Source organism: Podarcis erhardii (genome assembly GCF_964252035.2).
Source record: "Podarcis erhardii genome assembly, chromosome: 1".
NCBI lineage: Eukaryota > Metazoa > Chordata > Lepidosauria > Squamata > Lacertidae > Podarcis > Podarcis erhardii.
Genome location: NC_138497.1, coordinates 113,274,979 through 113,300,258, shown reverse-complemented (window position 1 = coordinate 113,300,258; position 25,280 = coordinate 113,274,979). Strand labels below are relative to the sequence as shown.

General features: G+C 44.6%; 1 long non-coding RNA gene across 1 annotated transcript in view; it reads right to left on the bottom strand.

Moving 5' to 3' along the window:
- The window catches only part of LOC309335675, a 162,336-nt gene that overhangs the window by 90,143 nt on the left and 46,913 nt on the right, over nucleotides 1-25,280 (bottom strand). The window contains exon 4 of the long non-coding RNA XR_014153628.1: nucleotides 5,312-5,353. This is a non-coding gene — a long non-coding RNA (uncharacterized lncRNA). The remainder of the gene's footprint in view (nucleotides 1-5,311; nucleotides 5,354-25,280) is intronic.

The following is a 25,280-nucleotide window of genomic DNA, read 5'->3' as shown; positions in this document are numbered from 1 at the left end:
ATGCAACTGTGTCCTTCAAAATACACTTTAAACCCAGCTTTTAGCAAACAATCTACAGACATCAGATTGCTCCTTAATGAAGGCACACAAAGTACATTTTGCAGGCATTCACAAAAACAAGGAACAATAACTGCACCCCCCGAAATCACTTCGGAAGTACTTCCGTCTGCTAGGGCCATCTGGCTGCGCTGTGCTGAGTTCTTGGAAACAAACAATTCATCTGAATTTACGATGTGCCGAGACGCTCCCAAATCAACCACCCAGACAGTTTGTTTCTCATCAGCAATCTTGACCTCGGCGGTCACCAGCTGAGCCAACTGTTTTCATTTGAAGAATTTCTTTTTACACTGCTGCTGCTGCTGCTGATCTCGTCTCTGCTCTTGCACCGGCCACTGAGACTTGACCAACTCTGGACATTGCCGTTTTAGATGCGCCGAAGACCCACATCGGAAACAACGCCTAACAGCAAACGCTGACTCCTCACTTTTGCTTCAACTCTGGCACGGCATGAGAACTCCTTTCAAACCGCCCGCCTGTAGAAGCCTCTGCAGCAAACGACCTTTCTTGCCTTTTCTGCCATTCTTCAATCAAACGCCCAGTAACGTAACTGACTGATAAATCATGCTCCTGTATGCTTTCTAGAGACAAAACTAAATTATCCCAGCTTTCCGGGAGAGAACTCAAAATAATAGCCACCTTCTCCTGCTGGTCTAACGCACAGTCTCTTTCCTGTAGCGCAGCAAACTTTAACTGTAAATTGTGTAGGTGTTCCTGCATTGTAACCCCAGGCTGTAACATTGCCTTGTACAATGCCCTGCGAATGAACAGCTTGGAAACCGCTGTCTCACGCACATGGAGTTCTTTAAGTGCTAGCCACACACCTCTAGCTGTCTTGATTCCCCTCACATACGGCAACTGGGAATCTTCCAGCCCCAAAACAATTGTGGCCCTTGCTCTTTGGTCTTTATCGAGGTCTTCATCATCAGGCTTTGCAGGAAACTTACTCACCACTTGCCAGAGACGATCCCTCTGCAGCACTGCCTGCATGCGTTCCGACCACAGCAAGTAATTGGAGTCATTCAGACGCTCAAAAGCCATCTGAACTGGTTGAGAGGCCATATTGAGAGCGATGTCCCTGGAACCCGGAACCAGCTACTCACGACCACCGAGAGAGAAAACAGGAACCACAGCAACCCAGCACTCACACGCTGCAGCTGTTGTCCTTGTGTCCACTGCGTCACCAGCTCACAACAGTCAGGAACCAGCCAGTGTCCATCTGCTGCACCAACAGGAACAAAAACTTCCGGAACTACTGGAACCAACACCGTTGATGCTGACACCACCACAACTCAGGCTGGCAGCACAATACCCATAACCTCTTGGAACTTTGAAGTGTCAGGCATAGCTCTAATGGCTTTAGCCCAAACGTAGCAGAGTTTTCCTGCACAGCGAAGAAGCTAGTTGAGGTGGAAATGACTAGTCAGCTAGACTCAATAACTATTTACAGGATTTATTAAAAGGAAAAGAAACCAGCAGAGTTTCTGCATACAAAACAAAGTAAAATAAATCCTTTCTTTCTATCTCTCTCTCTCTCTTAACCATACACAGCACTCCTACTCCTAACACACCACACCCCAAACGTACTAGCATTCCTAGATAACAGAGTTGAGGGCTGGTCGTTAACCAATCGGAGTGAGTAGTTTCTAGGTCAAGCAGACCTTGGTTTTCTGCCAAGAGTAAATTGACACTGCCTTGAGTTAATTGTGTGAAGCCAGAATCTGCAAGTTTTCATGAGAATCAATTAACAGAAACTGAACAAAAACCTTTCTCCCTCCTCTATGTGACATCCTTTTATATATTTGAACATGGCTATCATATCACCCCTTAACCTCCTCTTCTCCAGGCTAAACATGCCCAGCTCCCTTAGCCGTTCCTCATAAGGCATCGTTTCCAGGCCTTTAACCATTTTGGTTGCCCTCCTCTGACACGTTCCAGTTTGTCAGTGTCCTTCTTGAACTGTGGTGCCCAGAACTGGACACAGTACTCCAGGTGAGGTCTGACCAGAGCAGAATACAGTGACTCTATTACTTCCCTTGACCGCCAGTGGTTCTGAGATCACATCTGCCAGTTCTTTTAATACTCTTGGATGCAGTTCATCTGGCCCTGGAGACTTGAATACATCTAAACTAGCCAAGTATTCTTGTACTATCTCCTTAGTTATTCTGGGCTGTGTTTCCTCTGCTGAATCATTTGCTCCAAATTCTTCAGGTCGGGCATTGTTTTCTGTATCGCAGAAGACTGAGGCAAAGAAGGCATTGAGGAGTTCAGCCCTTTCTGTGTCCCCTGTTTGCATTTCACCATCTTCTCTGAGTGACCCCACTGTTTCATTGTTCTTCCTTTTGCTACGAACATACCCATAAAAGCCTTTTTTGTTGCTTTTAACCTCTCTAGCAAGCCTGAGTTCATTCTGTGCTTTAGCTTTTCTGACTTTGTGTCTACACGTGCTGGCTATTTGTTTGAATTCCTCTTTGGTGGTTTCCCCCCTTTTCCATTTTTTGTACACATCCTTTTTTAATCTTAACTCAGTTAAAAGTTCTTTAGATAGCCACCCTGGCTTCTTTAGGCACCTTCCATGTTTCCGTCTCATTGGTATTGCCTGAAGTTGTGCTTTTACTATCTCCCTCTTAACAAACTCCCAGCCATCATGAACTCCCTTTCCTTTTAGTATTACTGTCCATGGGATCTCATCCAGCACTTCCCTAAGTTTTATGAAGTCGGCTTTCTTAAAGTCAAGAAATTGAGTCCTAGTATGCTTGGCTGCTCCTTTCCGCTGTATAGTAAACTTCAGAAGAGCATGATCACTCGTGCCTAATGATCCTTCCACTTCTACCCCACTAACCAGGTCATCAACATTGGTTAGGACCAGATCTAAAATGGCTGTTCCTCTTGTTACTTCTCCCACTTTCTGGACAATGAAGTTGTCTGCAAGGCCAGTGAGGAATCTGTTTGACCTTATGCTCTTGGCTGAGTTTGACATCCAACAAATATCCGGGTAATTGAAGTCCCCATTACTACTATCTCCCTTCCTTTTGCATGCTTGGCCATCTGTTCCAGGAAGGCATCATCTATGTCCTCCATTTGGCTTGGGGATCTATAGTAAACTCCCACAATGAGGTCACTGTTATTCTTCTCTCCCTTAATTTTGACCCAAATGCTCTCACTTTGGCTTTGAGGTTCTAAATCTTGGATCTCTTCACAAGTATACACATCCCTGACATATAACGCCACTCCTCCTCCTTTCTTGTCTGGTCTGTTTCTCTGAAATAGATTGTATCCCTCCATTATTACATTCCAATCGTGGGACTTATCCCACTAGGTTTCAGTGATGCCTATTATGTCATATTTAGTTTGCTGTACCAAGAGCTCAAGCTCATCTTGTTTATTTCCCATGCTTTGCGCATTAGTGTACAGACATTGAAGTCCATTAATCATTCCCCCGTGTCTCTTATTTAAGGATTTTTTCCTCCCACCACTAGGTCTGCGTGCTGTTTGCTCCATTTGGTCTATGACATTTGGATGATCATCTTCATCAATTGATAGACTCCTACCTTCAGGAGCACTGTCTCCCTCCCCCACATTAGTCAGTTTAAAGCCCTCCTGATGAGGTTTCTGACATTTTTGGCAAAAACATTCCTCCCAACCGTTGTGAGGTGCAGCCCATCGCTTGCCAGAAGTTCATCTTCAAGAAACTGCAGTCTGTGATCTAAGAATCCAAACCGTTCCTGTTTACACCATTTGCGAAGCCAGCTGTTCACTTCCACTATTTTTCCCTCTCTACCTGGGCCACGTCGTTCAACTGGGAGGACAGATGAGATGACAATTTGTGCATTTAATTGCTTCAATTTCCTGCCCAGAGCCTCATAGTCTCTTTTGATCTTCTGGAGGCTGTTGCTTGCAGTGTCATTGGTTCCCACATGAACCAAGAGGAAGGGGTATTTGTCAGTGGGTTTTACGATTCCTTGCAGTCGTTCAGTTACATCTTGGATCTTAGCCCCGGGGAGACAGCACACTTCCCGAGACATCTTGTAAGGCCCACAGATCACTGCTTCTGTTCCCCTCAGTAGGGAATCCCCTATCACCACTACACGCCTCCTCTTAGGTCTGGTCGGGTTTGTTCCGTTTAATTTCTGTCTTATTTATAGTGTCATTGTTTTTTGCTTTTGTGTGGATCCAGCCACGGAGACTTCATCAACTTGTCCCATGATACTCTTTGTCTGGTTGTATTGTTAGGAGGATTAAATCTGAACACTACATTTCTCAGATCAGTAAGAAAGCTACCTGAACATTCCCTACTTGTGGAAGACTCTTGAGTGTGTATATAGACTGCAGCTATAGTCCTTCCTTTGCAACAATGCTTCCATATCCTTCCTCATAGGAGTCACCTCCTAGGGTGACTCCCCCCCAATAAAATATTTTGCACTCCCCCCAATAAAATATTCGTGGGGACCCCCACCCCTACAAAGTTGATGGGCATTGCCATTCAAATGGTATGTGTGTCCCGTGTCATGAGATTGATTATGTGGGGCAGGGCTTACTTGGCCCCTTCCAAATATTTTATTCAAGTTGGAACCCCTGTCCTCCCTTATGTACCAACTTGAAAAGTCTTCTGAAAACTTTTGTATTCTACCAAAAAACAGAATCAGCACATGTTGAGATTTGATAGAACATGAAGTTTACAGGGGGAATATTGTAGTAACGATACAGAAGGGAGAATTTTCGTCCCTTTGCTTTCATACACTCACTGCCAATCTCTGTACAGGGAGGAGATTTACCACAAAGAATGCAAAGACTGCTCAGAACCTTTCAACCTAGCATGCAAATTAATTTGTACAAAGACTAATTTTCTGACTCTAAAGTTCATCCAATTTATTTACTTAAATTACATTAATTCACCCTCCTGACCTTTCAAACAGCTTATATTGTCTCGGCTGACAACTGCATAACAGTACTTAGCTGTTTCTTAATCAGCGCACCATTTACTTAACTCTGAAAGCTAATATGAAAATGCCTCATGTGTTCTGATCACCCCTTCAATTTTTATAGCCTCACTACTCCCTTCCCTTTGCATGGGACTCAAACACATATCATTCAGAATCACACTAAACTGAGTAGTTAAAATTAGATAAAATAAAAACACATGCTCAAATCTCACATCCATTTAAAAGCTCAACCGGGTAGCAAAATCCACCCCAAATAGAAGCATATTCTATAGTAATAGCCACCCCACTTATCTGCAAGCAAGCAAATTTACGTGTCCTTCTGAACAGCTTTACCATCCCAAGCACAAGTTAATCTGAAACAAACAGAAGAATGGAGGGTAACACAGGAGAATTTGAGGATGATGTCATTGAAATAGTAAATGAACAAAGCATTGCAACTCCATACTAAATGCCTACTGGGAAAGCAACCCATAACTATCCCACAAAACTTTTAAACCAACAAAAACATTGAAGTGGAATATAGTCAGACTTAAGACCTCGTGAAGAACCGTGTAAGAGCTCGTCCACACTTTCGCTTGACCCGGATTTTGTGTACTGATTAATTCCCCCAGGTCTGAGAGCATCTCTTGTTGTTCTGCAGTTGTGGCTAGTGAAACTCCGATCTTACCCACTGAATTGGATCTTATAAGATGCGCAGGAAATCCAAATAAATATTTTGCTTAACTGAGCTTTGCTTCAGCAGGTAAGACTGGATTTTCACAAGGCACAGCCACAGAACAATGAAGAAAGAACTTGGACCTGGGTGGCTTAATCTGTATACAATGTAATCAAAAATTCAGGTCAAGCAAAAGTGTAGGTGATTCAGTATTTCCTGGGAACAAAAGCAGCTCTCATCAAAGCTCTGTTTCAGAGTTCTCACTCGCACGGGTGACAATCCTATGAATCTGCTTCATGCAGACTCCATTGTAGGCTCATTCCCTTCACATGATTGACAACTGGCCAGTAGTTATTTAGATTTTCTGAGTCCAAGGAAGATTTCTTGAGGAGAGGTCTTACCACTGCCTCCTTCAATCTGGCAGTGACCACCCCCCTCTTGCAAGGAGGCATTAATCACCTCCCTGGCCCAGCCAGCCGTCCCCAACCTGCTAGTTTTTATCAGCCAAGATGGGCAACGTTCCAGAGCGCAAGTGATTGCCCTAACCAATCCAAGCACTTTGTCCACATCCTCAAGCCTTACTAACTGAAACTCATCCAGCATAACAGGACTAGACAGTGCTCTGGACACCTCTCAAGATTCATCTGCTCTAACAGTACAGTGGTACCTCAGGTTAAGTACTTAATTGGTTCCGGAAGTCTGTACTTAACCTGAAGCGTTCTTAACCTGAAGCGGACTTTCCCACTGAAAGTAATGGAAAGTGGATTGATCCATTCCAGACGATGAAAAAACACCCCCTAAAACAGCAATTTAACATGAATATTACTGTTTCACAAGACCATTGATCCATAAAATGAAGGCAATAATCAATGTACTGTACTATAAAATAAATAAGACAGTATTTTAGATGAAAAAAATTAATATTTATTTCCAAACTCACTGTTTGGAGGGGGCTCAGGGTCCTCTTCCACAATCACAATCAGCTTGGCTCCCTGCATTTGTGGAGGCCTCAGAGAGCTCCTGCGGCTGGAGCCTAGTCGCAGAGCCTCTGCAGGCACCGTGGATGCCGGGGCTTGGCTCCCAACATCCGTGGAGCCCTGCAGGCACCGCAGATGCCAGGGCTAGGCTCCCGGCATTCATGGAGCCCTGCAGGCACCGCGGATGTTGGGGCTTGGTTCCCGGAATTCGCGGAGCCGCTCTAGGCACCGCGGATATCGGGGCTTGGCATTCACGGAGCCACTCTAGGCACTGCGGATATCGGGGCTTGGCTCCCGGCATTCGCAGAGGCCTCAGAGAGCTCCGTAGGCCCCGCCAATGTCCGGGTTTGCCTCCAGGCAGCGGCGAGGCCTCCAAGAGCTTGGACAACTTATTTCCAGGTTACCTCCAGATTAAGTCCGCAACTAGAGGTACCGCTGTAGAGCCAAGGTCCCAGTGGATGCAAGCAATTTTATCCCCCAGATATTTTGCAAACAAGTCACAGCGGGCCACCGTTGATTTTACCACCTCTCTTGGGCCAGACTGCAAAAGGCCCCATACTACCCAAAAAAGCTCTGCCAGGTGGCATGGTGAGGATGCAATGGAGCCAGGAGTCTCCAAATAGCAGGAGTAGGGAACTGACAGGGAATGAGGACATATCTGCTTGTGAGTCACAGATCGAAAAACAAGAGTAGTCAGAGACTGGTAGATCAGAATCATTGACAGGTTCAAGGGTAGAGACAACTTCTTCCAACAAGGAGTAGTTGCTCGCTGAGATCTAATATAGTCCCTCAGCCTGACTGCCCTCCCAGGTTCTGCCCTCTTACTGGAGAATGGAGATCATTAAAGAGATGGGCTTCTGGAATGAAGCCTGGCACCATGTTGTTTCTCTATTGCCCCCTGCCTGCAGTGGAAAGACTTTGCACATGTGACCTTTTGGGGAAAGGATGATCTGAAGGCTCAGATGCTGAAGTCTCTGGGGGCCTTGACTTCCAGACTTAAGTTAGAAGTCTCAGATTCCTGGTCCAGAATGTGGTGGCACTACTGACTTAGTTAGCCCCTCTCCCAATCAAATCACTGTTTGTAGGCTGGGTTGTAACACAGACTTGATGGAGCCGACAGTCTTTTTAAAAGGCAATCATACATGAGAGACTAGTATGTTGACTGTCAGTCACTATGATGCATATTTATTATGGCTTTCAAAATATATCAGCAAAATTGCAACAGCACTTTGGAGATAGCAAGTAACTGAGAAGTAGCCCACACAATTTCTTGTTCCACTGGGAATACACTTGATTACTTGTTCACACCCCATAGTTAAAAGGAATAAAGAGAAAAATCATAAAATGTTGGTGATTGAGGCAGAGTGTGAGTTACGTAGTATTATCCCCTTCACACTAGGAGGGGAGCAAGGTTTTTTCAGTTCAAGGGTCACATGGTGGCCACCTGCTGGTGGTGGGTGGGATGAGGGGCAAGTGGGTGGGAACAGATGTCACTACATTCAAGTCATGCAAGAAGTCAAGGAGTAGGTCCTTTGTGGTGTCTGGCCTGAGGAGAATGCAGGGCCTTTAAAGAGCCTGGGGGGCAAATTTGGTCCATGGCCCCCGATGCACACCATCTCCAGAACATGCTCTCCCTGATTTGAAAAGTCAGCAAGGAAGATTCCACAGCTTCTGTTGCCCAAGGATTCTTCCTGATAGCAAGGAGAGAGAATTTCCTTCCAATCCTAAGTTTATCTTAGGTCTGTGAACTTGACATGCACAACTTTTGAGGAGTTCCCATATATATCAGCTCTCCTGTGTAGTAACATCAGAGAATTTCAACAGAAATGGAAATGAGAGCATGTTTAGTTCCACCCTAACTCACCTTTAGAAAAAAATAATAATCAAAAGGTGGTTATCAACATTCCTTCTAATTTATCGCTATGCAGTTCAAAGTTTGCAAAGATATATTGTTTACTAACAGACAAAACTTTAAAACACTGTTAAATGTCCAAGTGTTGGAAAGGCATGTAGTTTTAAGTTATATTTCATTTGGAATTCAGCTGACTGTCCTTGGCTTGTAAATGACTCACCATGACAATCATGTTTGGGGTGCTGCTGAGTCAAGGCGGTCTTAGGAGTCAGTTTTGCTTATCTTGTCAGCACAGCTCCCTATATAAAGTTTACCCATCCTTCAACGCAGTAGGAGCCTCTGCAGTAATCCTTTACATTACAGAAGGAAAGTTAAGTGAGGGCAAGTAAGTTTGGGGAGGGATCCATCTTGTTTCTCCATTGTTAACCAACATCTTGGCGGTTTATGAAAAAGGAAGCTTCATTTTTTGGTCCCACAATTGATGCCCCCTTCCACACAATGCAGAGAAAAATGTACAATTGCATCATGTAAATCCACAAGAGAGTTCAAGCTGAGCAAAATAAGATATTTTAACTATAGATGAGGTATTGCACTAAGCAGATGAGAATTCAGGATGGAAGAGAAGAAACTGAACCTTGTTTTTCCTATAGGCAGATTCGCCCTCACTTCCTTTTTTTCTGATCCTGAGCTAGAAATATAAAGCATAAGAGAAGAGAGAGGGATTTTTCTTCTCCTATTGTAGTCTTTGTATCACTAAAATCTATGATCACTTAGCTCAGTGGAGGTTAGATATTTCTAAGGCCCCTGGTTTTATTCTTCCCCCATTGTTCCAAGTTGTGCTGGCAATTCATCAACAGGACAGGATTCTTCCCCAGCGGTGTCAGCAGAAGAAAAGTGCAAACTCTTTAAGGCTTGCCCTTATTTAAATGCTCTACAATGAGAGAGTTTAAAAGGGAACACAGGCAATATATTCATGAGATGCTTTATTTGACAAATCCCCCTGAAAGTGCATAATGTTTTCTTGTTATATATCATCCACTGGCCAGCCTGAACACCTTTTTCATTTCAGAGCTGTCACATCAAACTGCATTTGACTAAAATAAACCTTGGGAATCAAATGTTGATATACACTAAAGCCCGTTCTGTGGCCCATAAATCATTGGGCTATTTGACTACAGATCCCTTTTTCATTTGGATGAGCTTTCATTCCATTCTGACTTGACAGTTATAACTCATAGCCATATTTATTTATTACCTCTGTCCTATAATGCTGCCCAACAGCAATAAACACGAGTCTAATGATAACAGAGGTTCGAGATGGATGGGGAGACACCCAGTAGGAGCTGAATCAGCCCTACGTAGCTTTCGTGCCCCTAAGAGCCTCCTACTCTTCCACTGGCATATAGATGGAAGAATTCAATGCTGCTCTAAGATGGAAGTTCCACCACCATAAGCATTTCAGCTTGGCTGATGAAGCATTCTCCCCTCTCCTCTCCGTGTGGTGTTCTGGGGGTTCTCCTACCACCACCACCCCACTCCTGAGCCAATTTTGGGGTGGCACAGGGGAAGGAGAGGTGATATAGTGCAACTAATTAGTTGAATCTACCCCAAAGGGATAATAATAATAATAATAATAATAATAATAATAATAATAATAATAATAATAATAATAATAATTTATTATTTATACCCCGCCCATCTGGCTGGGCCTCCCCAGCCACTCTGGGCGGCTTCCATAGAAACCAAAAATACAGTAACATATCACACGTTAAAAACTTCCCTGAACAGGGCTGCCTTAAGATGTCTTCTGAATGTCAGGTAGTTGTTTATTGCTTTGACAATCAGCAAGGGATACCCACATGACCTGAAGGTGCTGCTGTGCAATGCCAGGTCAATAATTCATAAGACCACTGCCATCCATGACTTGATCATGGATGGAGGACTTGACCTGGCATGTGTAACAGAGACTTGGTTGGATGAAGCAGATGGGCCTGTCCTTGCCGCTGCTTGTCCACCAGGTTTCTCTTACGCACAGCAACCCAGGTCATGTGGGCGGGGAGGGGGGGTTGCAGTGATTTTTAGGAAGTCATTAGTTTGCACCAGGCGTCCTATTGGGAAGACCCAGTTTTCCGAGTGCATGTTCTGGAAGTTGGGCAATAGGGGCAGTACAGGATTCCTTTTGGTGTACCGACCTCCTCGCTGCACCAAGTATTCCCTGCCCGAGCTGCTTCAGGTCGTGGCGGATGTTCTCCTGGAGACACCTAGCTTGGTCGTCCTAGGGGATTTTAACATCCATGCCGACACGACCTTACAAGGGGCCGCTCGGGACTTCATGGAAAGCATGGCCTCCATGGGGCTGTCCCTGAATAAGTCTGGCCCAACCCATAGCTGCGGACATGCCTTGGACCTGGTGTTTACCTCTATGGGTGTTGGTGATCTGACACTAAGTAAAAGCGAAACAAAAGAAGTGCCATGGTCAGATCACTTCCTGGTGCAACTGGACTTCTCTGCAAACCATCCCCTCTGCAGGGAGGTGGGACCAATTCGGATGGTCCGCCCCGCCACTTAATGGATCCAAATGGTTTCCAGAGAGTGGTAGGGGATGCTTTATCCCATGTTGATGGCCTTTCAGCTGATTCCCTGGTGGCCCGCTGGAATGTGGAGTTAACCAGGGCTATTGACTGTTTGGCTCCGAAGCGCCCTCTCCGATTGCATGGAGCCCGGGCAGCCCTGTGGTTTTCCATGGATCTGAGGGCAATGAAACAATCGTTGAGACGGCTAGAGCGCCGGTGCCGGATAACTCATTCCGAATCTGCCCGGCACAGGTGAGAGCTCAACGTCAAGCCTACCAAGTGGCGATAGCGACGGCGAAGAAGACTTTCTTCACTGCCTCTATTACATCTGCAGAAAACAGCAGCAGGAGACTTTTTCAGGTGGTTCACAATTTAGCGGAACCACCTGCAACATCGGGGCCCAGTACGGGCCACATGTTCTCCTGCAATGATTTTGCAAAGTTTTTTGCAGATAAAATCGCTCAGATTCGGGAAGAAGTAGACTCCACCGTGGGAGCAGGGCCAGGGTGGGACAGTGCTAGAGTTTTGTCTAGTCAAGTTGAGTGGGATCAATTCCAATCTGTTACCTCCGAGGATGTGGACAGGCTGCTTGGATGAGTGAAACCAACCACCTGTCTCCTGGATCCTTGCCCATCCTGGCTTATAAAAGCTAGCTGGGAAGGACTGGGCGATGGGCTTCGTGGGGTGGTGAATGCTTCCCTCCGTGAGGGAGCCTTCCCAGACCCGCTGAAAGAGGTGGTTATTAAACCGCTTCTTAAAAAACCATCTTTAGATGCGGCCACAATGGCCAACTATTGCCCAGTCTCAAATCTTCCACTCTTGGGCAAGGTGATTGAGCGAGCGGTTGCTGAACAACTCTAGGCACGCCTGGAAGAAGCGGACCATTTGGATCCCTTCCAGTCGGGATTCAGGCCTCATCATGGGACTGAAACTGCCTTGGTCGCACTGGTTGATGATCTCCGGCGGGCTAGGGACAAAGGTGAGAGCTGTTTCCTAGTTCTGCTGGATCTCTCAGCGGCGTTTGATACCATTGACCATAACATCCTTCTGGACCGTCTTGAGGGGCTGGGAGCTGGGGGCACTGTCATACAGTGGTTCCGCTCCTTCCTCCTGGGCTGTGTTCAGAAAGTGGTGGTGGGGGATGAGTGTTCAGACCCATGGGCTCTCATTTGTGGGGTGCCTCAGGGTTCTGTCCTCTCCCCCATGCTTTTCAACATTTACATGCAGCCGCTGGGAGAGATCATCAGGAGGTTTGGGCTGGGTGTTCATCAGTATGCGGATGATACCCAGCTCTACCTCTCTTTTAAATCAGAACCAGTGAAGGAGGTGAAGGTCCTGTGTGAGTTTCTGGAGGCGGTTGGAGAATGGATGGCGGCTAACAGATTGAGGTTGAATCCTGACAAGACAGAAGTACTGTTTTTGGGGGACAGGAGGCGGGCAGGTGTGGAGGATTCCCTGGTCCTGAATGGGGTAACTGTGCCCCTGAAGGACCAGGTGCGCAGCCTGGGAGTCATTTTGGACTCACAGCTGTCCATGGAGGCACAGGTCAAATCTGTGTCCAGGGCAGCTGTTTACCAGCTCCATCTGGTACGTAGGCTGAGACCCTATCTGCCTGCGGACTGTCTCGCCAGAGTGGTGCATGCTGTGGTTATCTCCCGCTTGAACTACTGCAATACACTCTACGTGGGGCTACCTTTGAAGGTGACTCGGAAACTACAACTAATCCAGAATGCGGCAGCTAGACTGGTGACTGGGGGCGGCTGCTGAGACCAGTCTTGAAAGACCTACATTGGCTCCCAGTACGTTTCCGAGCACAATTCAAAGTGTTGGTGCTGACCTTTAAAGCCCTAAACGGCCTCGGTCCAGTATACCTGAAGGAGCGTCTCCACCCCCATCGTTCTGCCCGGACGCTGAGGTCCAGCGCCGAGGGCCTTCTGGCAGTTCCCTCATTGCGAGAAGCAAAGCTACAGGGAACCGGGCAGAGGGCCTTCTCAGTAGTGGCACCCGCCCTGTGGAACGCCCTTCCAGCAGATGTCAAATGCATTAAAAGTAATACTAATTTCGATGCAGTTTTTTAAAAAAGAAAGATTGTCCCAAACCCCTGGCCTACCTGGCAGCAAGACGCTATGCCAAATCCAAAGTTCAAAGTCCAGGGGTCAATCCATTTAAGCAAAGTCCAAAATCCAAAGTCTGGTGGTCAGGAAATGCAGTACAAGGCCAATCCAAGTAGCCAAGTCTGAAGTCTAGCAGTCAACATACAGTGCAGAGTCAAATCCAAAGCACAGTCCCATAGAGGTCCAGGAGCATCCAAGTCAAGGTCCATCAACATGGGCAACTAAGTAAACACAGCACCCCAGCTCTGCTTCCTTTTGTACTGTGTATGCTGACTGCAGCATCCAGGCTTGACGAGGTAGGGGACCCTTACTTGCTCCAAGCCTACTCCAGCTGAGGAAACACACAGCTCTTCCTAGAGCTAGTGAGTCCCACCTGGCCAGCTAGTAATGTGCTGATCCCGGGGGGAAGGTTACCGTTGGCATAGTCAAAGTCCGGTCCTGGGTCACTAGCCTGGAATCAGTCCACAAGGAGCGGGGCGAGGTCCGAAGCAGGAAGCCAGGCGGGGACAGGAGCACTGGAGAGTCAGGTCTGGGTCCAGGCAGGAACAGGTACTCAACAACGACGTTGCTCCCACAACCTGGGACCGGGCCGACTGGCCTTTATCTGTTCTGAGGCCAGGGGCGGTCCCGGCCCCTAGGAGACCCACCTCTCTTGGCCTTAAGGCGAGCACTCCTCCTGGGAGAAACCAGTTCCCTTCGCCTCTCTGCCCTGAGCCTCTGCAGTTCAGGAGAGGCTAAAGGGTTACTGGGCCCAGGGGGAGACTCACCTGCAGGCACTGAGTCCTCAACCACCTCTGGAGCCAGAGTGGAGTCACCTGGTGCCTGCTCCTGAGGATCCGGCACAGGTGCAGGCGCTTCAGAATCAAGGCCCTGCCCCAGTTCAGCCGGCCCTGGAGGCGGGGACTCCTGTGCAGGCTGGGATTCCTCTGGTTCAGCCTCTGAATCGGAATCCCAGGCCATCACAAGCAAGCTGGGCTGTGGGCCCTTGCCTGCCTCAGCCTCCTAGAGCATCCCTCCCACTGCTCCCTATGCCTCAGAGTCCACTGTGCTCGTGGAGACCGGGGCCCTTCTGGTGATGGGTCCTGCTGCTCTGGTTCCTGTGCATTGACCCCCATCCCCTTGTCATCCTCCATCACCCTGTGAGTACTTCCTTCCCCATCCCCAGTTTGCCCCGGTGTGTCCCAGGGATCCTCTTCCTCTTCCACATCATCCTGCCAGTACATGACACAGACTGATGGAAAGGACATATAAATAAACATATGCAAAGAAATAGGCTCCTCTGTCCATCTCTAACCTCTGGGACCTGGTTGAATTGTAAAAGTGCTCTCACCAGCATGTTGTTCCTAACGTTCAGCTGAAATCTACCTTCCTGTAACTTAGATTAGATCCAGACATGGCCCCTTGGTCAGCAGGGAAAACATCTTTGCCCTTTTCTACATGCATGTTCATACGTGATATTCAACAAATGTACAGTCTGTACCTGTATACACCCTTGTACAGCTGCTCACATGTAATATTCAATGAGTGCACAGCCTGTGTACACAGTAGCTAAGCTGCACAAATCAAAAATTGCCAACTATTTCATAAAAACACTTGTACATGTGTAGAGACAGCTTGTGAACTGTGTTAAGTATAATGTAAGGAGAAGCCTTATGTGACATTCCTTCAGGAGTCTGATGAGTGTTCTCCTGTCCACTCATCTCCAGTTTAACTGCTCCAATCAACAGACTGGCATCATTAAGAGAAAACTGCAAATGCTACATTTGCATGTACTACTTCACATTGCCACGTATAACATGGCTCTCCTGTTATTTACAAGTTTAGGCCAGTGAGCCTAAATTGGATGTCTGCAACTATAACAATACATTTAAATCTAAACATGCCAAGGACTTGGAGTGGGAAACAGTAATTATATGAGAAGGATTGATCCTTGCCTGTGGAGGTCTCTCAAGGTCTCACACGAAGGCCCAAGTCAAAGAAGGTCTAACAAATTATCAGATGAGGCATCTGCTTAGTTAAATGTCAGCTGCCAAACTTACTCATCATTGATCTATTGCAGTCTTTTTTTTCTTGGCGGACAAAAAAAGGTGAAACTGTGAGTATAATTGATTCTGTCTATTTATTTGTCATAATTTAAATGCTTAGAGCAAAAATGTACTGCTATGAGTTTGTGGGGGTGGCCTGGACCTCCCTTCTAATTCCTGGGTGCCAGACACTGGATTTAGCATGTTAAAACACAAACCAGGCTGGGGTCTTGTGTCCAGGGAATTGCCCAGGGAAGGGCTTAGGCTGAATTATTACCTCTTCCCCACTTCTAATTCCTGGATCCAGGAATTCAATTGCTGAAACAGCCAGACTGCCCTGGTAATGACCCCCTAAAAATGGGTTGTTAGGGGCACAAAGAGAGTGGCTCTGTGGCATAGGGCAAATGGGAGGAGCCCCTCCCTCAACTCAGAATTAGATAGAAAGACAAAAGCCTTTGAAGCAGAGTTTTAGAGTTTGCTGTGATGTGAGCTAGAGAGGAAAAGTGGGAGTCTGTAAAATGCAGCAAGCTAGAGAGAGGGGCAAAGGGGGAAAGAGGACTCTCTTCTGCAAAAGCTTTTACTTCTTTAAGCAGATACAGTATTTTTGAATTTTTGGGTGGGGGTAGCAGGGAGCAAAACAGTAACAAAACCTAGGATTTTATTTATTGGTTATTTGTATTTATTAAAACATTTCTGTACTGCCTTTCACATTGGATGTTTAGGTGGTATAAAACAGCATTTCAAACAATGGAAATGCAATACAAGTGAAACAGAGCTAATAGCCCTGAGCAAGGTTAAAATCACGAGCAAACCATTAGTATCAGATATTAAAAGGATTTTCTCAGTCTTTTCTGGATAAGTGCCAAAATGCAAGTGTTTACCTAAGCTGATGGAAGAGGAGGATGTTGGGACACTACTCCATCCTTGTATGAACATCACTACCGGTGGATACTGTTATATATTGAATGCTATTACTTGTTAAGTTTTGGATGCGTTGCTTGGAGCTCAACCTAGTTGCTGGGAAAGTGGCACATATTTTTGAAATAAAATTTTAAAATAAAATAAAAAACACAACACAACACAACACAACACAACCTGCTGGTTTTGTTATATTGTTAAACTCTCACAGTGCTTCCCCTGGCTGGAGCAGAGAACTCAAATAAAGGTCAATGCGATCAATTTAAGTTACATTCAGCATGACATCTCTCTTTCTACTTACTTTCAAGTTATCCGGATTCTTTTTTAAAAAGTTTCAAGATAGGCCAACTGATCAGGTAAAGCACATTTTAAGAAGAAAGGTGGAGTGCAGGGGGGAGTTAGTAAACTTTTGCTCCAGAAAGCTGCATTCTGACAAATAGGAAATGTTATGTATTGAAGTTCTCACCCTGGCCACCAGGAGTATCGTGTAGATAGTTTTCACTCAGGTCCACATCAGTTATTTTAGGCGGGAAACCCTGGGTTGTTGTTGCTACAATGTTGACAGCCGGCTGCCTATAAAAGCAGGCCGGCTGAGCTGTTTGCTGTTCAGTTCTGTTCTGGCCTGTGAATAAATGATTGAAGAATCGCTGTGTTGTCTGATATGTTCACTCACAACTTAACAGGAAATCAGATGGATCTAACTATTCTCAGGATTCTATGCTTTTTCTCCCACCAAGCAAATACTGTAATAGATCCAATGGTGATTTAGTTTGGCGTGCAGCCTGTAACTAAGTATGTCACTTATCTCACCATTTCAAAACTGTATTCTGAAATGGTAAACTTCCAGGAAAGATGTACTGTGTGCCTTTTTTCATATATAGATTTGCTCCAAGCATCCAGCACACAGGCAAAGCCAACACAGCATTCCTGTCAGTACATTTGCACCAGCCAGCCTCCCTGCTGCCTCTTCCCAATACGCAACAATGACCACCACCAAGCTGCTTTTTCTGTCAGTATTCTGAGCTGACAGAGTCACAGGCCAAGGCAGTATTCAGGACCAAGGGACAAACCAGGAGGTATGAGCGAAGAATAGCCAAGGATACAGGAGCACACCAGAGCTCAGGACGACTTTGTTGTTCAAGCAAGGTTAAACTGAAATAGGAAATAGTTAATAGTCCTCGCCGCTGAGGAAGATCATACTCTTTAACATTTCTCGGATGAAAACAGGAATGTCCTATTCCATCATCAACATCATTTTACTATTTATAACCCACCCATCTGACTGGGTTGCCCCGGCCACTCAGGGAAGCTTCAAACATACATAAAAACATACCAAAACATTAAACATTTAAAAACTTCTCTCTACAGAGCCGCCTGCAGATGGCTCAGGGGTCAGATAACTCCATGCCCTCCAACATTTCTCCGATGAAATTAGGGACATCCTAAGGAAAACAGAGACATTCCGTTATCAAATCAGAAACCAGGACAGCTTGGAGGGTCTGGAAGTTCCAATTGGCACATTGATTGGACGAGGTCAGCCTAAGGCCTGAAGGTACCTTCCCCTGAGAACCTGCCTCCAGCAGTTCACTGATTTGCAAGCAGCCCTTGAGAGGAACATATATACGTATAGGCATCAATTCTCAGGACTAGCAATGCAATCTTTTTCAAAACACATACATTTTGAAAGCTAAGGGAGAATTATTTCACTCAGTTCCATATTGGGTGGGGGCAGGGAGAGACAGTAGCTGTGGTCAAAACGTTTTTCTGTCACCTTCTATGCAGTTCTCAGACCTTGTTTGCACAGGGTTAAATGTCGCCGTGGATGTGAGGAAGACGGGTCTCCTGAATGCCAATTTAGAACTGTCTGCAAAACAGAATTGTGACCTTCTGTGTTTTGCTTGCAGCACAGATTCAATAGCTGCTGCTCACTGTAAAGCTGTTTTAATTTTCATGGCAGGTAAACTGGGGATTGTTTCAGAGCCCTGGCTTTCTAAGTGTGAAATGAGCCTTCAGAAGCAGTTGGTAGGGGAAGTGTACATTTGCACATAACTTCATCCCAAGCCAGTATGTGAGTGTTCACTAAAGGAGGTGTTTTACAACTCTGCGATCTATGTGTCCTCCCATATTCTAGGCTTTTGTGATCCTGACAAAGGCGGGGGGGGGGCTCCTCTTTTGCAAGGGGTTTTGTAAATGGCCTTGCACCCTTTGCAATCCTATTCAATTGAACAGCAATCTAAATTTGCATAGGATTCCTCTGATGATGAGTTAGCTCTAACCAATCAGAATGTATTTAGTGAACGTGCATATATGGGCATGAGAGGTGACATCACAGTGGCAAGTTCCACCCAAACTTACATGGCTTAACTGATACTTGTAGAGAGCCCCCTCATGCATGCACACATACTGTTCATGTGGGAACCTTGCAATTGTAAATCAATACCTTATTGCCTATTTGGTCAGATGCAGCTAAATCATTTCAATAGCAGGAGCCACTGCAATGAGTTCCCACTAGTGCAGTGGGGCTTTCTCCCCTCCTCTTCCACCATGCATGCACCCGCTGTGCCCTTCACAAATTTGTTTGGGATAGGAGAACCCCCAGAACAATGGGGCACTGGGGGGGCAACATCTATTCTGCCTGCCAAGCAAAAATGCTTGTGCTAATGGAACGATTATTCTCTAAATATTCTGTATGGGTAACATTTGTTGAATTCCACCCTAAATATTCTGTTAGGATCAGATTGCCAGCTGACTTGGGGGTGAGATTGGAGCTCAATCCACTCCTTTCCCTTTAAAAGTTGCTTGACTGGAAAAAATTAGCAGGTAAATAAACATTCTACCCTGCCAAATATTTTTTTAAAAAAATATACTGTTGAAGACGCAGATACAAAAATAAAGTTAACAATCCTGTGTTAGTTTTCAGTCAACAAGCCCACTATCAGGCGCCTTTGGTTAGATGCAAGCCAATATTTCTGCAGCCTTGCACAACATTGTCTTTTTCGTAAGGTTTCCTTAGGGATTAGTTGAATTGGCCATTTTTGTTCAATCCCCGAATGTCACTGCAAGATAAAGAAAACACCAAAAATGTAAGGTTTCTTCCCCTTTCATTTAGAGCCGGCTGCTATATTGTGCTAAGAGGTCCATTTCCATTTAAATTATTTCATTCAAGCAGAGGTCAAAGGCTGTAGAAAAATCATAAAATATCCAAGGGATGACTAATTTGCCGCTTTCACTACGCTGTTCAAACCTCTTGTACATGTCCAGATTTCATTTGGTGGTCACATTCTCAAGGACGGCAACATCTGAACAGGCATGTCTACTGGAGGTGAATGTTAACTGATTAAAGCAATATTGCTTTCTTACCACACGGTCCTGAACACATCATTTCGAGAATCAATTTCATCGAGGGTTTTTTGCTTAGTGGTAAGTACAGTATGCTTATAATTGCAACCTTAGATGTCTATAGTTTTCTAGTATTGGCCCTTTAAACTATTTCAGGAGCACAACAATATTGCCTCATCAGAGATGCTCCCTGCCAAGTCATCACCTCCACAGCAATACACTTAACAAATGCACAAGTATCCCTGACCTATTTAGCAGTGCAAAGGTAAGCAAAAGCAAACTGTTGACATAATGATATTTGTCAACAGCTTGGAGAATGCCCAGAGATCTACCAAGGTCAGATCTAAAAAAGCACTTGAGATCCCCACACTGCAAAGAATCTCATCTTTCAAATCATAAATTCAGTTCTCCACATTTCCACATCAGTTTGCATTTTTTTAAAAAGTCTCTATCGAGATTCATCCACATTTTACTGCAGATTTTTCCCGATACACACATTTTTACAAAGCAAATTTCCAAATATATGCATTTCTATGCACGCTTTAGCCTAGTAGATGCATTCTGTACATGTTCCTTGGCTGGATAACTTCATTGCAAGAGACAGAGAAGTGTGGATTTTGAAGGATGGCTGTGTTCCCCTTTGTATATTGTTTTTGAAAGTGCAGATTGGTTAGATGTGCCGTTAAATGTGAACTGAATTGAATTTCTCTGCCATTCCTAATCATTTTACTAAAAGAGTGCAGAGCCAGAGAAGAAAACTAATTTCTATTATCCAGTTGGATGCCTGTTAATTTTAGTCCAGTTCTCTCACCAGAACTAAAACGTGAATGCTCTTTTAAAAAAAAAACCCACTATCCTATTCCACAGGATTGATCAAGACCCAAAGGCCATCTTCATTTTTTAAAATCCGGTTGTAACTTAGATTAGAGAGACGGCGGCCCTCAACCCCCCTGTCCCATGTACAGCCTCATTTCTCCAGAGCGAGCAATCCGAGGATTGCCATTATAAATCCTTCACACAAATCACAGATGAATGCTGGCAGTCTGTACATAATCCGCTTTCTTGTTCTTTTAAAAACTGTCATTTTTCCGCTTGACAACAGTGAGGCTTTTGTAAAAACATTGGAAGTTAGGAGCATTACCATATTTTGAGGCTGTCTATTGTATAGAATGTGTCATAGAAATAATCCTCATGCATTTTAAGAGCTTTCCTGCCTGTTTCCCAAAGCAGCGTGTTTTCCAACAAAAAAAGGGGGGGAGCTATAACCACTATATATATATATATATATATATATATGGAGAAAGAGAGAGAGCGCCTGGGGAAAATCTCTTACACCCACAGTTAAATCAAAATATCATCTGCTAAGTCTGCCTAGTACTAAAATGAAATAAGAAAAGGACACTGTGTGGTTGGCTTCCACTTCAACCATCCTAACCCTCTAAATGGGTTCTGGTGGTGCATACCCAAGCAACAGACCCTCCAAGTGTCCCTATTTTCCAGGGACAGTCCCAGATTTACAGAAGCCATCCCAATTTTTGATTTGATCTCAGAAAGCCCAACTTTTCCTCAGGACATCCCTATTTTCATTGAAGAAATGTTGGCAGGTATGGAGTTATGCAACCCCCGAGACAAGGAGATAAGTAACTACACAACCCTTAGAAGACATCTGAAGGCAGCCCTGTACAGGGAAGTTTTAAAATGCTTAATGTTTTGTTATGTTTTTATATATGTTGGAAGCTACCCAGAGTGGCTGGGGCAATTCAGTCAAATGGGTGGGGTATAAATAAAATTATTGTTATTGTTATTATTGAATAGGACATTCCTATTTTCATTGAAGAAATGTTGGGAGGGTACGAAGTAAAGCTTCTTTTTTGGTCACCTTGCCTCTCTGTAAGAATGCAACATAGGAAGCTGCCTTGGGCTGAGCAGAACCATTGGTGCATATGGCTCTATATTGTCTACACTTTCATTGTCTACACTGAAGGATCGTCTCCACCCCCATCATTCAGCCCGGACACTGAGGTCCAGCACCGAGGGCCTTCTGGCAGTTCCCTCACTGCGAGAAGTGAGGTTACAGGGAACCAGGCAGAGGGCCTTCTCAGTAGTGGCACCCGCCCTGTGGAACACCCCCTCATCAGATGTCAAGGAAATAAGCAGCTATCCTATTTTTCAAAGACATCTGAAGGCAGCCCTGTTTAGGGAAGTTTTTAATATTTAATGCTATATTGTTTTTAACACTCGATTGGGAGCCGCCCAGAGTGGCTGGGGAAACTCAGCCAGACGGGCAGGGTATAAATAATACATTATTATTATATTATTCTTATTTAAGGCTTCAGACAGAGCCTTTCCCATGCCTACCTGGGCATGCCAGGGGTATAAACCCTGGGTGCCTTAGAATGCAAGGTGGGTGCTCTTTCATAGAACTACCCCCCTTCCCAGTTGTGATTTGCAGTCCCAGGCCCAGTGAGCCCACCAGCAGTGGGGGCTCAAGCATGAGAGATGTGAGAAACACAGGACAAACATCTTGGGATTAACAAACCGACAACTTGGTTGATTACAGATGTCAATAGGCTTTGGCATAGGCACTGGGTGTGTATCCTGAATCGTCTAACCCATCTGCTGGCTGATTGCTTGGCAGGGTCAATCCTGGGTTCAGGTTCAGCTTATGACATCTGTCAAATCAGGGTGACTTTTCCAAGATCAACACCTGGGTGGGAGGAGGCAGAATTAAGGTCTGGGCATTTGGAAAGAAGTACATTCATAGATTATTATTTTTCTGGAATCAAATAACAGGGCAATAAGCACTAAACATGAGCTATATTCAATTAGTTTTTCAGAAGTTGTTTTTACAGTATGTCATGTGAAAGCTCAAACATAATGTGGAAATTTACAGTCAGGGAAACATCAGGGGAAAGGAATAAACTGCCATGGGAACTTAGTTCTAGTCTCCAGGGTGGAGAGTAAAATACAAACATTGGCTTATCTGTTGGATTTTTTTAAAAAAGGGATTGTATGTTGCCTTTGGTGCCATGTGATTGGAAACATGTTTAAGAAGGAATAGCAACAGTAATAGATTGGATCCAGATTTAGTCGTGCTTAAGAGTAGATCCATGGAAATCAGTGTTCATGTTTCGTCTGGATCCAGTCCAATAAATTATACATGCCTGATCTTGGTGCATTTGGCTGTTTGCATGCACAAATATTCCTGCCCCATAGCTGCAGAGAAAATTCTCATGCATCTGCAGAATTATCTGCATTATTATTATTATTTAAAAAATAAAAAATCAGCATGATGCTTCACACAATGAAAGGGGCTGCCAATGTCGCCTGGACTCTTGGAAATGTATTTATGTTCCCAGAGGGAAATTGCCCACACTCTCCCTTTCACTTTTATATTTGATAATTATTTATTTTGTTCCTTAATTGGCTAATTATGCCTGCATTGTGGCATCTTGGAAGCAAACCGTTCAATATAATTGCTAATGAGTAGGTTTTGTATTTTGTTGCAGAGAATTCGTAAGTATTCTCTGCCTGGTGTTAAGAGGTTTGTAATGGGTTTAGTGTGCTAATTATTAGTTATTTTGGCATAGTGCGAAAATTCTAAGAATACGGGAAAGCTAGACTTTGGACTGGAAATTAACAATGTGCCAGAAATACTCCAAGCTCCTTAACTAACTGTGCAAAGTTAGCAGCTCAATCATTTTTTCCCCCTTTTCTTCTTTTCTTCTTTTTTCCCTTTTTCTTTTCTTCTTCTTCTTCTTTTTTTTTTTTGGTTATAGAATACAAGGAATCATAGCTGCTTCTGGTATTAGAGAATCATAGAATGAATCATAGAACTGTAGAGTTGTAAGGGACCCAGAGAATCGTCTAGTCTAACCCCCTGCAATGCAGGAAAATGCAGCTGGATTAAACCCACAAACTTGCCATTATCAGAACAATGCTCTAACCAACTGAGCCACCTTCAGGCCATCATAGTGGTGTCTGCATAGTGACATATGTGCATTGACAGTAGCCCCCAATCACACACACACACACCAGGCATTGGAAGACAAGTATGCTTGATTAAATTCAGCAGACTAGGTAGGTTTGTGACCCTTTTGCGTTTGTTCATGGAGGCAATTTCAAGCCACTCTTCTAGAAAAGGTCTTGATCAATCGCAATCTGTTTATCTGTTCCCAAGCAGTAAAAGTGTAAACAGAATTTCATAGGTGGTTTGCTAACAACAATGGTAAACCCTAACGTTCCAGAGCACGGCGTCAATTCAAACAAAAGAGGGTTTTGTTTGCGTGGTTGCTGCCGATACGATATATGTGCTTATATGCAATACTGTATTTGGTTACTCAGGAGTAAATTGCAGCTGAATTCAACTGAACTTTTTCTCTCATGTACCCGTGTGCAAGATCAGAGCTTTTAGGTTCTTCTAAATCTAGTGGAGCTTTAGGCATCAGCAGAGGCCAGAAGCACTTTACACTGCCATGTGTATGATGAGAAGACTCTGGCTCTTTCCTTTGAGATTTTGTTGTGGCAACTTACATACCATCTCCTTTGAAGCCTTGAGGCTGGACTAGTGTTAATAAGCCATGCTTCAGGCTGCCCTTGATAACTTGCTGGAAGTTGCAAATGATTTGAGGAGTGGGGGGAATTGGCCGCCCATCTCTTAATAGGAATGATTTCTGGAGCACATTTCTCCTTGACTTCAGGGTCTGCACTTCAAATGGATTCCAGTAGCCTTCTGGCCACAATTTCCAGACATTGGCTTAGACCTATGAAATTCCAAGTGGTTTGCAGATCACATACCTAACCACTTTCTCTTGTCTTTGTTTTCCAATACAATCTCAAATTAATAATAATAATCTGAGCCCTTATTATTTCACTATGTATGTGCATATCCACAGATGGGAATCAACAAAGGTTGCCTCCCCCCTTCCCCCATGCTGAAATAGAATTGCAGGGAAGCAGTGCTTAAACTCTAAAAAGGATCTGTCTTCATAGTGCAACATCAGTCACTTGGCCCATGAACCAGGCAGCAATAGCAGGAGCAGGGGTACTTCTGCACCATAATTTCCACCATCTCTATCATTAACCATGTTGGCTAGGACTGATGGAAGTCCAACAACAGCCAGAGGGCCACAGTTTTCCCCTCCCTGATTTAGAGAGAAGGCATTCATCCTCCTCCAGCTGCCTGGACTCTCTTTTTCATCAGAAGAGATCCCTCAGGGATTCTATCCTATTGCACAACTACTGGTTTCTAATAAAGAGCCATGCCATTCCTGCTTGCTTTCTCCCTCATCCCCAAACCTCATAACAATTCACTGTAGTCATTCAGGCAAACAATGCTCTTAACACCTGGAGAATCTTCTGCTGTTCTTGAACGGTCTCCTATCACCTGCCCTCATGCCAGTCCACCTGTATTCTACTCCTGCCCCTCCACAAATCCATGCTACTGTTTTTTTTGGACTTATTGTAAATGATGCTAAAACCCACAAAAGATTTCAAGGTGGGGGGGGGGGGAATCAATCAAATCTGTTTGGGAGGGAATAGGATTGGAGGAGGAATCCCCCACAGAAAGTTAGTTCCAAAAATCTGTCCCTTATGTCATTTTTTACGCCTGGTTACTGAAGCATCTGCTTCTAATTTCAGCGTAACTATATTTGAATCATTGGTCTCATCTAAAATGGCATTTTCTACTTTCCCAGTGAGGAACCAGAGATTTAGCAGATAAAGTTCAAGTTTCTCATATCTACAGACTTTCTTAGGACAGTTATCTATGCATTAGCTTAATTCAACACAGCAGAGCTCCAATCAGCACTTTTGCAGATAAAGAAAAG